This window comes from Solanum dulcamara, chromosome 5 (genome assembly GCF_947179165.1).
Source record: "Solanum dulcamara chromosome 5, daSolDulc1.2, whole genome shotgun sequence".
NCBI lineage: Eukaryota > Viridiplantae > Streptophyta > Magnoliopsida > Solanales > Solanaceae > Solanum > Solanum dulcamara.
The window spans coordinates 32,528,304-32,543,742 of record NC_077241.1 but is presented as its reverse complement, the minus strand read 5'-3'; the positions used below and the strand labels follow the sequence as shown (position 1 = coordinate 32,543,742).

At 39.4% G+C, this 15,439-nt stretch overlaps 1 pseudogene; it reads right to left on the bottom strand.

Annotated features, from left to right (window-relative positions):
* Nucleotides 1-12,304: 12,304 nt before the first annotated feature.
* On the bottom strand, nt 12,305-12,426 carry LOC129890989 (5S ribosomal RNA; annotated as a pseudogene).
* Nucleotides 12,427-15,439: the final 3,013 nt, after the last annotated feature.

Below are 15,439 nucleotides of genomic sequence, written 5' to 3'. Positions count from 1 at the left end.
CCTACTCGCAATAACTCATATAAAACCCAACTCTTACAGAGTATAAAATAGGTTCATAACGATGTTGATAATTTGGGAACTGTTAGCCTCGTATAGTCCTTCTCGACTCTTTTTAGAACCTTAACTGGCACTATCTTTTGGGTTCCCCCTTTTTTCCCATCCTTAGGGTTGGCTACTGAATGATGCTGTAGTTTTCTCATATAATGGCTCTTGTAGTCGTTCTGTGCTTTTTCTAGCATGATCTGGTATAATTCCGAAGGAATTTTGGCGTATATACTCGCCATCCTATAGTAACTGTCTAGTTCTGCCAGTTTCATTTAAACTCTTTCACAATTTCCCTTACCCCCGCTTGTAATCCTCTAGACCCATTATCTTGTGTCATTCTTTACCTTTACAAGATTATGAGAGGGTACAAGAAATATCCCAGTGCTACCTCATTAGTTCTTATGTCTTACCTTGCTTTTTTCTCCCTTACACTACATTCTATGTTGGGGTAGATCTTTGGTCCAATCGTGACCATGTCTTACCTCACCCGTAGTACTAATTCCATCTCGATAGTTTGGCTTAACCTATCTTGGCATCTCTCGGTAGTTAATTATAACTTGAGCTCCTTTGCTTGGGAATATAGCTCTGGGGACTCCGTAAGGTCCTTCCACTCTTTTACCCTACAATTTTACACCTTCCCGGATGAGTAGGTAGACTTTTATCGAAGGAGCAGGGGCTAATATCGTTAATCCACAAGTAACATTCCCTCCAGCATCATCTGACGTTGAAGTGCAAAGTGAGTCTTGTAATCCTGGTCATACAGTGGAATTTTTGACCTTGGGTATCACTTCCTGTCATCCGTAACTTACATCAGCTGGTACCCTTACCTTTTGGGTTTTGCTGTTTCTCGCCCTCAGAGTTGGCTGCCAAGTGGTGTCGAAATTCCCTCGCCCACTGGCCCATATAGTCATTCTGTGGTTTTCCTCTCACTAACTGGTTCTATGTTGAAGAGCTGTGGCATTTGAGTGTGTCATCAATTAGCAGTTAGCTAATCCTTCTTGTCTTGCTTAAATCCTTTTTACAATACCCCTCACGTAACGTATAGTACTCCAGGAACATAATCTTGTGTCGTTTCTCTGCCACTAGTTCAGATTCTTTCATCTCGTGGGATCATACCAGAACTAACGCATTAAGTTCCATCAGAATTAAGCGTGCTGGGGAAGGAGTAATACTGGTATGGGTGACCTCCCTGGGAAGTCTTCATGTCGCGTTTCATTGTAACCCTTGCCATAATGTGCGGGGCACTCAACTTAGCTCTAAATTTACCTCAGCATTGTCTCACGAGTCGTTATGTTTCTCCTTGTCCTTCCCTCTGTTATCTTGCAACCGGCATAGGGGTAGATCTTTAGTTCCACCATGACCACGTCCCTTTTTGGTCATTTTGGTCTAGCAGGCTGTCATTATCCTTCGTAATATCTCTTGAGTTGGTCGATATCCTTTCATGGTTACACCTTTTTGTTTTTATACGTTGCCGCCTTCTAGTGTTATGTTGTTCAAGGTCTCATCACAACCTTATTAACGCTGTCTTATGTAGCATTCTAGTTTCCATCCAATTATTGGTGGCTTCCGGACCTTTCTAACTTGGTTTGGCAAAATATTTTATTGAAGTTTAGAAGTCCATCTTAAATATATTGCCATATCAATTGCCTCCTCCTACTTTTGCCATTTTCTCATTAACTTCCCCCCTTTAGAGGGTACTCGTACTTTCATCTGCCTGTACCTTTCTCTATGTCTCTATGTCCAGTCTCAATTTTGCCCAATCTCTTTCTCCAATCTACGTGGTACTGCATCAGGTCCCCATCTTCGTGTATTTTTTTTACAACCTGGTTATCCGCATATGAAATCTTGGCTAAATTATGAAACGACGAGAATCTTTTCATACATAGTGCGACATCTCGTCTGTTACTCTGTACTTGAGTAATGGGACCCATGAAATAACTTGCCCAAGGCCACATTCTACTTATCCTTATAAAAGTTTATATACCCTTGTAGCCGTTCTAAATTTCCTTTTAACTAGGCCACATTTGTATTTCGATATTCATTGTCCAAGATTCTCTTGGAGTAGTGGCTTTCCCAACCTATATCCCTTGTTTCTTGGGATGAATAGAAGTTGCGCCATTTATTTCTTAAGTTTTCCATCCTTGTCCCTTAAGGGTTCCACTATTTTTGGGGCGACGTTGTGTACACGCGTCATTTCTTTTTTTTTTTGTATCTTGAGCTCCATGCTTTTACTGTGTTCTTAACGTAGGATTTTAACTTAGTCAACGCATACTAAGTGCGCCTTACTATTGGTCCCACTTTATCCCTGCATACTCCTATCATACTGTTCAATTCATATTTAAACATCCCCAAGTAAAGAGGGTGTCCCTCATCGATGACATGAAGTGTATCTCTTACAGCTTTAGTTAAACATAATAGGGGTACTTGATATCAATTTTTAAGGCATACTAAAAGTCTATGTTTCATGTCCTTTTCTTGTCCTGGGAAAATTTTGGCAGAGTTTCCTCTACACTTCTTACTATCCCACAACCTGCATGCAGAAAATACCAACAATACCTCACAGGGCCAACACACATATACATATTCATATCCTATCAAGCCGCACAGGGCTTTTAATACCATCTTACACCGCAGCCACACGGGGCTTTCAATATTAACAATATTATAAAAATACTGGACTTACCTCATATGTCCAACTTCAAACTACATCTGTCGTAGTTCCTGTTTGCCTTCCTTTCAGGTTTCAACTTTACATTTCAATATTAGTCCATTACCTTACCCAACGGATATCTTCCGTGCCTTTACTTTACTTACCTGCGTGTTTCGTAATGTCCCATATCATCAATTACCTCCTTCTATTGGTATCGTCCTTCTGTTAAGATCCAAGGTTAGTATAAGGAATTTTCCTATGACTCGGATCTATAGCACGATCTCAGATGTGAAAGAAAGGTAACATCCTAAATGCCCTGTAGCTTCCTGTTTATAGATATGGCGCGCAACACATCGATAACCAAGACTCTACTAGACACGGTCTGCAGACACTCCGAGGATGAACTGCTTTGATACCACTTCTATCACGACCCAATCCCATAGGCCGTAACTAGGGTTCGACCTGGACCCCCGTATACCTACCTATCAGTTGTAGCCATATTGAACTATGAACAAGGTGATACCTCTCACAAAATAAAAAAAAACCTAATGAGTTAAAACTTGTTTTTCGTGTGCGTGTGGCCTCTTTCACTTGTCTCATAACACATAAGGGCATGCAAGCCGACAAGGCTGCTGTAACATAACAATATTCACAAAATGTCATATAGGCACAATCAAAATGAACTCACAAACATCCCACATTCATATGTCTATAGACCTTTAAGAATAGTGACGGCAACATATGGCGGGACAGGGCCCCCGCCGTACCCCTGAATGTACAAATATATACATTAAGTGACCAATATCAAAAATTAGGCTCCAGAACAGTGAAGCACTGCCGACATGGCTGAGAGGAACTCCTAAGCTAACGGATCTCCAAAATAAGCATCTGTACCTACGAGCATGAAATGCAGCCCTCCGGAGTACGGAGGGTCAGTACGATATATGTACTGAGTATATAAAGAATAACAACACATAACAGAGACCATAACTGAAGTAGGGCTGTAGGGGACAAGTATAACAATTAACAAATAATTGTACCTGCACCTTCTGACATGTAATCATACGCATCATCATATGTTATGCCCAGCCCGCTAGTGAACTCAGTGTCATAATCATTTCCTCATTCTCACGTGTCATCGTACTATCATGCATTTCATTTAATCATATCATCGTATATAGTATCATATCCTCGTACACGGTATAATCTTATCATGTATGTCATCGTATTACATCCGGTTCACTATGGGCTCGGGGTCACACATGTATCACTCTAATCTTATATGCATGCCTTCATAAAGTATTCGGCCCCTTTAGTGAGGGACTCGATGAATGGAGTAGTGTACGTCTATAGCATACCATCATAATATACATACCGTACCCGGCCCTCTAAGGAGAAACTCGGTGTTCCTTCCTTATTTTACCACATATACTATCATATTACAGCCGGCCTGGGACTCGGTGAATAATCGTATCGTCATAACATATAACATATATCATACCTCACGTACGGAATAGTCTCCTCATGCATGGAACTGTACACATCTGGCCTGGGACACGGTGAAAGAAGTAGTAAAGCTGCGCCCAACATAATATCTGGCCCATCGTGGGACGCGAAGAAAGAATGGTTACAGCTTGCACGAAGAGAGTAATGAGAAACTACATGCAACTAAGTCACCCTCTGAGACTTAATGAAACACTCAAGTGAACCGTCACCTGAAGATCAGGAAGGTAGTTATCCGATGTGCCCTTTAGATGTCATTAGGGGTTACATCAATTGGGGCTTCAGGAATCACAGACATGCATCAAGACAATGCCACATAGCTTATGCAATCAGAAACATGGTTTATGAAATCAGAGACACAGTTATGCAATCAGAGACATTGATCGTTTCAGAGCCTTCAAGAAAAAGGAGCTTGTATCTCCACTTACTATTCACTATATAGCAGGCTCGAGAAAAATAGTTTGACTACTTTCAGATTTTTAATGGTCAGAAGTGACTACAAGTCACGAGTTATACTCAGAGCTCATAATTGGAATTTACTCTAAACCTATATCATATATCATTTCACTTAAAATTAAGCCATTCCAAAGGAAAAAAGAGGTAGGCTTTACATGTACTAGTTTTCATCACATAGAAGACTTAAAGGCATGACTCAGCTATTGCAGGAGTTCTAACATCAAAAGTAAACGAGAGGTTTGACTTATATTCAGGGCTTTGAGAATGGATTGAATCCCAAATATCACATACATATCATTCATAACTTACATCTAAGACATTCCAAAAGAAAAGAAAGATAGCTCTACGTACTTATTCCAAAACACGCCAAAAGAAAGCTTAACATACCTCATACGAGTCACTCTTTGTCACGTTCGGCTCGTCGTCCTTTGAAACTATTCATCCTGGAAGAAATACAAATATCAACCACTCTTGACTTTCCAGCATCTTAGGTTGCACCTTAGTATTTATGGAATCTATTTCCTTGTTCGTTTCCTCGACTAGTTCTTTAATTAATTAAGGCGATAACGAAAATTGGGCAGCATATCCCCTATAATGTGCCCTATACAAATTTCCAATTAGATCCCTAAACAGTACAGCCAACCAACAACAACAACCTGCAACATATTTTTATGCAATTCAGACCAACAATATACAACATAAACTCCAAACGACTCACTCAAAAATACGATATCAAAATAGGGTTTCTAGTTTCCATTTTGCAAAACCTTTAACTGTACAAAGCGGGGGGGTCATGTGGCTGAAACCAGCAGCTCCCCCACCTCATTTAGAACATATTTACACCCTGAAACAACAAGCCACACCCCTGCATCATCACCTCACAAGAACAATACTTTATTTTGACGACAATTCAACTATAGCGACTCCAATTTAGTTTATTTCGAACGTCGAATATTTCCATGACTTTATTACACTTCAAGCATCCTAAACAGTGTATAATATACACTATAACAACACCATAAAGTCCAAATTTAAAGAAGAAGCCTTACCTTACCTAAATTTGGCCAAAACTAGCCAAAATTGTGCCTCGGAACTTTTCTTGCGCGACTTGAACGCTGTGGCTGCTTGCTGTCCGATTTTTGCAGCACCAAGCCATAATTTTATACTAATAATACCTCCATATCATCGTGGTATACTCTAGATAATGAATATACAGAGATAAATAGGGACTTACCTATTTTTTTCCCTTGGCCGCCCTCTTTTTCTCTCTAGTTTAGGGTTTTTGGTTTCCTTTGTTTGCTGCTGGAGTTTTGGAATAAGAACTGAAGTTATACATCACATAACACATATATATATATCTCTTTAGAAGGTTCCACGTGGCATCCCCTTAAGGTGACATGTGGCAGCCCCCTAGGACGCCACCTAGGTTCATGCGGCCTATCACACACCGCCACATGGCAGCGGGGTCCACCCCCGAAGAAGACAGGTGAGTCACCTGCTTGCTTGACACCTGCTTCCTTGAGGTGCTTGCTTGTCACCTGCTTGCTTCACTTTCGTAAGTTCGGAAACTAGTTTTTTCTCCCTCTCGTAGGTTCGTCATCTCACTTTATTTTAAGAGCCTATGTAATCCGTGCTACGCAGGATTGGTATGTCCTCCAGTAGCTCAAGTATATAAGACTTTTATATTAATAACTTACGTAGGTAAATCGGATCCTATGACTCATTACTTGGCCTCCAATTCCTTCCGGATTCTTATGACTCCATCTCCAACCTTCTCTACTATGGTGTACCATATTCTCCCTTCCTTAGAGTCGTTTGATAGTGTCGTAGCATATCCGGCTCAATGGTAATGTCCAAGGAACTTATGAGATATTCCGAGTTTTAAAAGCGTGGGGTGTAACAAAGGTTCCACCAATACTTCTCCTCCCAAGTTCAAATAGGACAAGGGTACTAATCTAATGGTCTCAAGAGAAAATATTGTTTCCCAAGCTTTCCCCACTTGAAAGAAGTGTGGGAGGACCCATAAAGGAGGGTGCTTAACAGGCTACAATACATGCTTTAAATGCAGTAAACTGGGTCATCATGCTCAGTACTGTAGAGGTGGTGGTGGTGGTAGGCCTCAAGGACAATATGCTCATCGTAGACAAGATTAAAGATGTGGCCAACGCACCTACCACTTGTATGCCTTACATGGGAGGAAAGAAGATGAGGAAGCTTCAAAGGTAGTTACTAGTATGTTAAAGGTCTTTACTTTTTATGTGTATGCATTATTAGATCCGGGTGAAAACTTGTCATTTGTCACTCTATTCTTAGCTAATAGGTTTGATATGTTGCCCAAACTATTAGTAGATCCTTATTTGATGTCTACCTCCATTGGTGAGTCGATTGTTGCTAAAATGGTTTATAAGGGTTGTTCCATGTCCATCTTGCATAAAGTTGTCCCTTGTGATCTCATAGAAATTGACATGGTAGATTTTGATGTTATACTTGGGATGGATTGGTTACATGCATCTTATGTTTTCATTGATTATCGGACTCATCCAGTCAAGTTTTACTTTCCAAATGAGTTCATTCTTGAATGGGATATTGTGATTCAATAGTGAAGGTAAGTTCATTTCTTGCCTTAAGGCCTAGAAGTTGATTGCTAAGGATTGCATCTATCATATTATGAGGGTTAGGTATGTCACTTTGAAAGTCCTCTCCTTGAGTCGGTCCCCATAGTCAATGATTTCCCTAATATCTTTCCCCGATGACCTTCCCAACATCTCTCCCGAAAAAAGTCGATTTTTGTATTGATCTCTTCTCCGATACTAAACCTATCTTTGTTCGTGTCTTTCCTTTTCTTTAAGGAATTTTCTATATTACATTGAGGGTGAGATAGGTACATGTCTTAGCCCCCACCCATGTTGTCTATGTAGAGGTTTTTTGGACGTCTTGTGTATTAGCTTATGTTGTCGTCTTTACTTGACTATGGTACTTCCATAATTTCTTCTAGTCTATTTAAGGTTATGTTTATTATGCCTTGTATGTGTTAATTTATTATTCGTAAGATGTATTGGTTGGAGTCCTTCGGAATTTTAATCGTCGTGTCACGTCTAGACCTTATTTCGGGTCAGGACAAACTTAGTATCAGAGCACAAGGTTTTGAAGTGTTCTAGAGAGTCAAACATGCCGCATTAGGTAGAGTCTTATTCATGGGTGTGAGTCACACCAAATTTATGAATGGTAGGCTATTAGACATCTTAGAAAACAAATCTCACTTCTTTCCTGATCTATGTCGTGCAATAGAGTGTACTCTAAGTCTCTTTCCTCAAATAATTATTCTTTGTGATTTTAAGAAAAATGCCTCCATGAAGATACCCCATCCAAGGGAATGTTGTTAAAAAGGAGCAACAAGCTCTGAATGACCCTTCAAATTATCAAGTAACCAATGTCAAGTTCTGGGCGGCTTTCTAAGTGCTTGCTCAAGAAATGATGGCACAAGTGAATCGTGAGATGGTAGCTCCCATGAACCAAAATATGGGTACGGCGATGACAAAGGTTCGTGACTTTATGTGGATGAATCCTCTAGAGTTTTAGTGTTCCAAAGTGGATGAGGATCCACAAGAATTTGTTGAAAGTATTCATTAGAATGTGGAGATAATGGGGGTTAGCCCGGTAGAGAGGGCGGAGTTGGCTACTTATCAATTGAAGGGTGTTTCTAGAATATCATTTGATAAATGGAGGAGTGAGAGGCCTATTAAGGCGGGTCCCGTTACTTGGGATGAATTCAAAGGAGTATTTCTTGAGTCTTTTTTCCCATTGGAGTTGAGGGAGGCCAAGATAAAAGAGTTCATTAACCTCAAGCAAGGGATTATAAGTGTGATGGATTATTCCCTCAAGTTCACCCAATTGTCAAAGTATACTCCAATTATGGTTACCAACCCAAGAGCTCGTATGAGCAAGTTTGTTTCGGGTGTATCAGATTTGGTGTCTAAGGAGTGCAAGACGGCTATGTTGATTAGGAAAATGGATATCTCTAGAATCATGACCCATGCGGAGCAAATAGAGGATGAGAAGCTAAGGGAGAAAACTAGAGATTCCAACAAGGTAAGGACCGATGGTGGGGATTCCTCTCATGTTAGGTCTGAAAATGGTGGGCGTTCTCAATTTCACCAAAGGTACTCCAATCAAGGTTCTTCAAATGCTCCTACTCAATGGTTTGACAAAGATAGTGTGCCTAAACCTAAGCCTCGAGGAGGAGTTCCAAATGGCCAAGTTATCCCCGCATGCAAGAAGTGTGGAAAGAATCACAAGGGAGAGTGTCTATGTCACGAACCAACTCCATAGGTCATGACTGGTGCCCAATTTGGGCACCCATACATACCCTTAGACCCACTGAGTATGTTAGCAGAATAAACAAATGAGGAAATCAAAATAGATCGCTAGAGAGCATATGAAAATAGATGTGGCACACGAAGGCCGTTAAGGCTGTCACTGAACACAAGCCCAAAACACATGTACAGAACCCACAACACAAGTATACACACCTCTACAAAATGATAACATAATCATATGATGGGACAGGGCCCCATTGTACCTTTAACCATTATGAATAAATATACAACAGAAAGGTTAGTGCCAAAATAGGGCTCTGGACAAAAGAGCACTGCCAACCAACAAGGTGGATGTCCTAGGCGAGCGGATCAGCAAACCGAGAATCTGTACCTGCGGGCATATAATGCAGCCCCCTGAAGAAAGGAAGGACAGTACGGAAAATGTACTAAATATGTAAAGCACAGACTGTAATAAGTAAAATCATTACAAGAATAGAATGTGCAAAAATGAGCAAAATATCAAGAATACCAAAATCCTTTTCATAACCACAAATAATGTATGCAGAGAACATATGCCATATCCGGCCCCATTATGGGATTCAGTGAATAAATCATGGTAGCTGCCCTGTCCCTAGCGCCACAGCACATCATAACTCCAGAGTAGGGAATATCTCCATAACAGATCATATTATATCAGATGGTCATATCACATCATATCATATCATCTATGTACATGGCACATCATAACTCCACAAAACCCATGTACAGGTCATACCTGCCCCCTCACGTCGGGGCACAGTGACCAATGTAGAGAAGTACGCACAAAAACAAAACCAGACTCAGGCTCGGTGAAGAAAGCATTGAGTATCCACGAGTGGAGTAGTGAGAAACTATATGCAATATAAAATACAAAACATTTCCAAAGACTCGATAGCGTAACTCCAATGCCAAGTCATATAAGAGAAATTGAGCGATAATCATAGTGCATGTCTTTCAGATGTCACGATGGTCTATGTCAAAATAGTCTTTCTGAAATCGTTTCCATATTTCCAGATATATTATGGGGCACAATGGAATAATTAAAATAAGCTATTGTTCAAAATCAAGACAAGAGTCATATTAAGTACCTTTTGAAAGTCACTATGGATTACATCAAAATGGAACTTTTGGAATTATATATTCATATCAAAGCGCAATAAAATGTCCTTTGGAAACCAAGAAATTGGCCATCCTAGTGGCTCTAGGAATAGGAACTTCCTTGGAACCATAAAAAAAAGTCATATATTTGTTTCATAAAAACCATGCCAAAAGAAAGGTTAGCTTTTCATACTTATGTCAAAACATGCCAAGAGAAAGAGTAAGATTTACATACTTATGTCAAAACATGCCAAGAGAAAGAGTAAACTGTACATACTTATGCCAAAAATATGCCAAAAGGAGGAAACGTTAGCTTTACATACCTCTTACGGATTACTCTTAACACGTTTGCCTTGTCGTCTCTTGAACCTATTTAACATGAAAGTAATTCTAAGGTTAGTGAAATTCGACTTCCCAGCTTGTAATTCTACCACCACTTACCTATAGGAACCAATCCCTTATCCATTTCCTTAGAGTAGTTCATTACTAGTTCCTTAGTTAGTTAAGGAGTTAACAGAAATTGGGCAGCACCTCCCCTATAACATGCCTTATCCGAACTTCCAATTACATCCCTAATTACCACATCCATCCAACAATAAAAACATGCATCACATATATAAGTAATTCACTTCAACATTACAAGATACAAACTCCAAACAACTCGTTCAAAATTACAATACCAAAATAGGGTGTTTAATCTCTATTTCGTAAAATCTTTAACCCTACGAAATGGAGGGACATGTGGCTGAAACTAGAAGAATATACACCCCTTTTTGAAAACTTTCAATCCCTGCAACACATAATCAAACCACCTGTAATTGCAGCACAACAACCACAACACACTACTCGACTTTGATTTAACTATAACGACCTTAGTTTAGTTTGTTTCTAACGTCAAGCATCCTTGTGAAATTTTTATACTTCCAGCCACATATAAGAAGTGTAATAAACTCCATAACCACTCCATAAACTCCAAATTGAAATGAAAACCCTTATCTTACCCGAAATTGGCCAAAGCTTGCCAAAACTTGCCTCAGAAGTTCTTCTAGCGCGGCTGAAACGTCGTGGCTGTTTGTTGTCCACTTGGTGCTGATATAAATCTTAAATTTACCTTATTAACACCATCATAACATTACCAAACCCTTACCAAAACGTGGTAGAATAGAACCAAGCCATACCTTGCTAAAACTTGCTAAAACTTATCTCGGAAGTTCTCTTAACATACTGAAAATTAGCGGACTGTATGTATCTCTTCTTTGCTTCCCCAAAGTGAAATTTAACGTTATTAAACACCGCTATATCACCATAGGATACCTTAAATAATTAATTCATGAAATAGAATCGAAGGGCTTACCTTGTTTTCCTCCAAGCCGTGGCTGCCCTCTTCCTCTCTCATGATTTTCTCTCTTTTTTTTGCTAAGGAAGCTGAAAATGAGATATTCTTCAGCATAACATACATATATAAACCTCCTTAGGAGGTGACACATGGAATACCCTAAGGGTTACACATGGCATCCCCCTAGGGCACCACCTCAATCATTCACCCACTCCTTTGCTGCTACATGGCAGTATGGGACAAACCTTAAGTAGGTGTGTCACCTACTTAGTCCAAGTAGGTGCATCACCTTCTTGCTTCTGAGTAGGTGCTATGCCTCCTTCCATCTCTTCCATGGGTTAGTAATCTTGCCTTACTTTAAGAGCCTATGAAATCCTTGCTACGAAAGATCAACATGTACTCCAGTAGCTTAAGTATGTAAGACGTCCAAGTTGGTAGCTTACGCAAGTAGATTGGGTCCTACGACTCATTACTTAGCCTCCAACTCCTTCCAGATTCTTATAACCCTATTTCCAATCTTCTTTATTATGGGGTATCTCAATTTTCTTTCCTTCGGGTTATTTGATAGCGTGGTAGATTATCCGACTCACATAACGACTTCTAAGAAACTTAAGAGCCTTCCCAAAAACTTAAGAGGCTTAAGAAGCGTTCCAAGGTACCAAAGTATGGGGTGTAATATCCTTCCCCCCTTTAACATATTCATCCTCGAATGTGAACTAAAACCTTCCTCTGAATCTCATACCGACTATATGGAGAGGTCCTCTATCCCATTGCCATAATATATACTTTCATCGAGCAATCAATATCAGAGTTCCAAAGGTTAGGATTACTTGTAGACGTAGGGAATAGGTATGGATACTTGTGTTTCATTTCCTCTTTCTCTTCTCAGGGGGTCACCCATCCTAGTACTACTCTAGCCCAAGCATGCTTAACTTCGTTGTTCTGATGGGATCCAGTGTGTTAGTGCTGGTATGATCACATCCATCCCTTATGGGATCTCGTTTGAAGTTTAAGCGTTCCCACTTACATATGATAGGGTCATTTGATTTTCTTTTACGCTTGTACTTCTTTTGTCCACTTCCCTCCTTTAGGGTGTATCCATGTCATTGTCTATTTATTTCTAACTTTCCAAATGCATATGAGTCCTTTCCAACCTATTTATTATACTGCACTATTTCCATATCTTCTTTTACATCACCTATACTTTAGGTTACCCATGTACGAAACCTTAATACAATCATGAGGTACTTAAAATCCTCAATATACAGTACCAACTCTAGTCTGAACACTGGTACTCGAGTAATATCCTTAATGTAGTAGTATATTTAAAGCCACATTCCATTTATCCCAATCAGTAATTAGCTCGTCACCATTTATCCTGGTGTATCAACTCAGTTGGTGCCTTAATATGTCGTTCTATCCAGATCTAAGCGTCATCTCTAAATCATCTTCTTAGAATCATAAGTCTTTTCCACCTTCGTTTTACCATACCAGTATCGACCTCTTAGTTTTTATTGCCATCACTTCAGTAATTAACTCATTTCTCGAGGTCAGTCATACTCGTAGTTTAGTCAAATCTCATCCTTATTATGGGCAAGACATACTACAACCTTGTATCTCTTTCTCCTTTTATTTCTAGGAAAATTTGGGCAGAGTTTCCTCTGTATTTCTTACTATCTCAACACCTACAGGTAGAAAATGCCAATAATGCCTCACAGGGCCAACAAATATATTTACATCATATCATATCACAGCCACACAGGGCACCCACAATTCACAGTATGAACATGGACTTACCTCGTATGTCCACTCGAACTGCACTTATTGCACTTTCCTACATACTTTTCCTTTCCATTTTTAACTTTACATGTCAATCGTACTTCAATACCTCACCTGACATATATCTTTTGTGCCTTTTCTTACTTGCGTGCTTTGTAACTTAGCAGAATAAACAAATGAGGAAATCAAAAGAGATCGCTAGAGAGCGCACGAAAATAGATGTGTCACACGAAGGCCGTTAAAGCCGTCACTGAATACATGCACAAAACACATATATAGAACCCACAACACAAGTCTACAGACTTCTACAAAATGATAGCATAATCATATGATGTGACAGGGCCCTTTCATACCCTTAACCATTATGAATAAATATATAACAGAAAGGTTAGTGCCAAAATAGGGCTCTGGACAAAGGTGCACTACCAACCAACAGGGTGGATGTCCTAGGCAAGAGGATCAGCAAACCGAGCGTCTGTACCTGCGGGCATGTAACGCAGCCCCCCGAAGAAAGGGAGGTCAGTACGGAAAATATACTGAATATGTAAAGCACGGACTGTAATAAGTAAAATCATTACTAGAACAGAATGTGCAAAAATGAGCAAAATATCGAGAATACCAAAAAGCTTTTAATAACCACAAATAATGTATGCAGAGAACATATGCCATATCTGGCCCTATTATGGGACTCGGTGAACAAATTATGGTTGTCGCTCCGTTTGTGGTGCCATAGCATATCATAACTCCAGAGTAGGGAATATCTCCGTAACATATCATATCATATCAGATGGTCATATCAGATCATATCATATTATCTGTGTAGATGGCACATCATAACACACAAAACCCATGTACAGGTCATACCTTCCCCCTCACGTCGGGGCATAGAGAACAATGCAGAGAAGTACGCACGATAACAAAACTAGACCCGAGCTTGGTGAAGGAAGCATTGAGGCATCCACGAGTGGAGTAGTGAGAAACTATATGCAATATAAAATACAAATCATTTCCAAAGACTTGATAGTGTAACTCTTATGCCAAGTCATATAAGAGAAATTGAGCGATAATCATAGTGCATGTCTTTCAAATGTCACGATGGTCTATGTCAAAATAGTCTTTATGAAATCGTTTCTATATTTCTAGATATATTATGGGGCTCAATGGAATAATTAAAATAAGCTATAGTTCGAAATCAAGACAAGAATCATATTAAGTACCTTTTTAAAGTCACTATGGATTACATCAAAATGAAACTTCTGGAGTTATATACTCGTATCAAAACGCAATAAAATGTCCTTTGAAAACCAAGAAATTGGCCATCTTAGTGGCTCTAGGAATAGGAACTTCCTTGGAACCATAAAAAAATATCATATATTTATTTCATAAAAACCATGCCAAAAGAAATATTAGCTTTTTATACTTATGTCAAAACATGCCAAGAGATAGAGTAAGCTTTACATACTTATGCCAAAAGGAGGAAATATTAGCTTTACATACCTCTTACGGATTACTCTTAACACGTTCGCCTTGTCGCCTCTTGAACTTATTTAACATGAAAGTAATTCTAAGGTTAGTGAACTTCGACTTCCCAAATTGTAATTCTGCCACCACTTACCTATAGGAACCAATCCCTAATCCATTTCCTTAGACTAGTTCATTACAAGTTCCTTAGTTAGTTAAGGAGTTAACGGAAATTGGGCTGCACCTCCCCTATAACATGCCCTATCCAAACTTCCAATTACATCCCTAATTACCACAGACAACTAACAATAACAACCTGCAGCACATATACAAGTAATTCACTTCAACATTACAAGATACAAACTCCAAACAACTTGTTCAAAATTACGATACCAAAATAGAGTGTTTAATCTCTATTTCATAAAACCTTTAACCCTACAAAATGGAGGGTCATGTGGATGAAACCATAAGCATCTACACCCCTTTTTGAACACTTTCGATCCCTGCAACACACAATAAAACCACCTTCAAGTGCAGCACAACAACCACAACACACTACTCGACTTCGATTTAGCTATAACGACCTTAGTTTAGTTTGTTTCTAACGTCAAGCATACTTGTGCAATTTTTATACTTCCAGACACATATAAGACGTTTAATAAACTCCATAAATACACCATAAACTCCAAATTGAAAGGAAAACCCTTACCTTACCAAAAATTGGCCAAAACTTGCCAAAACTTGCCTCGAAAGTTC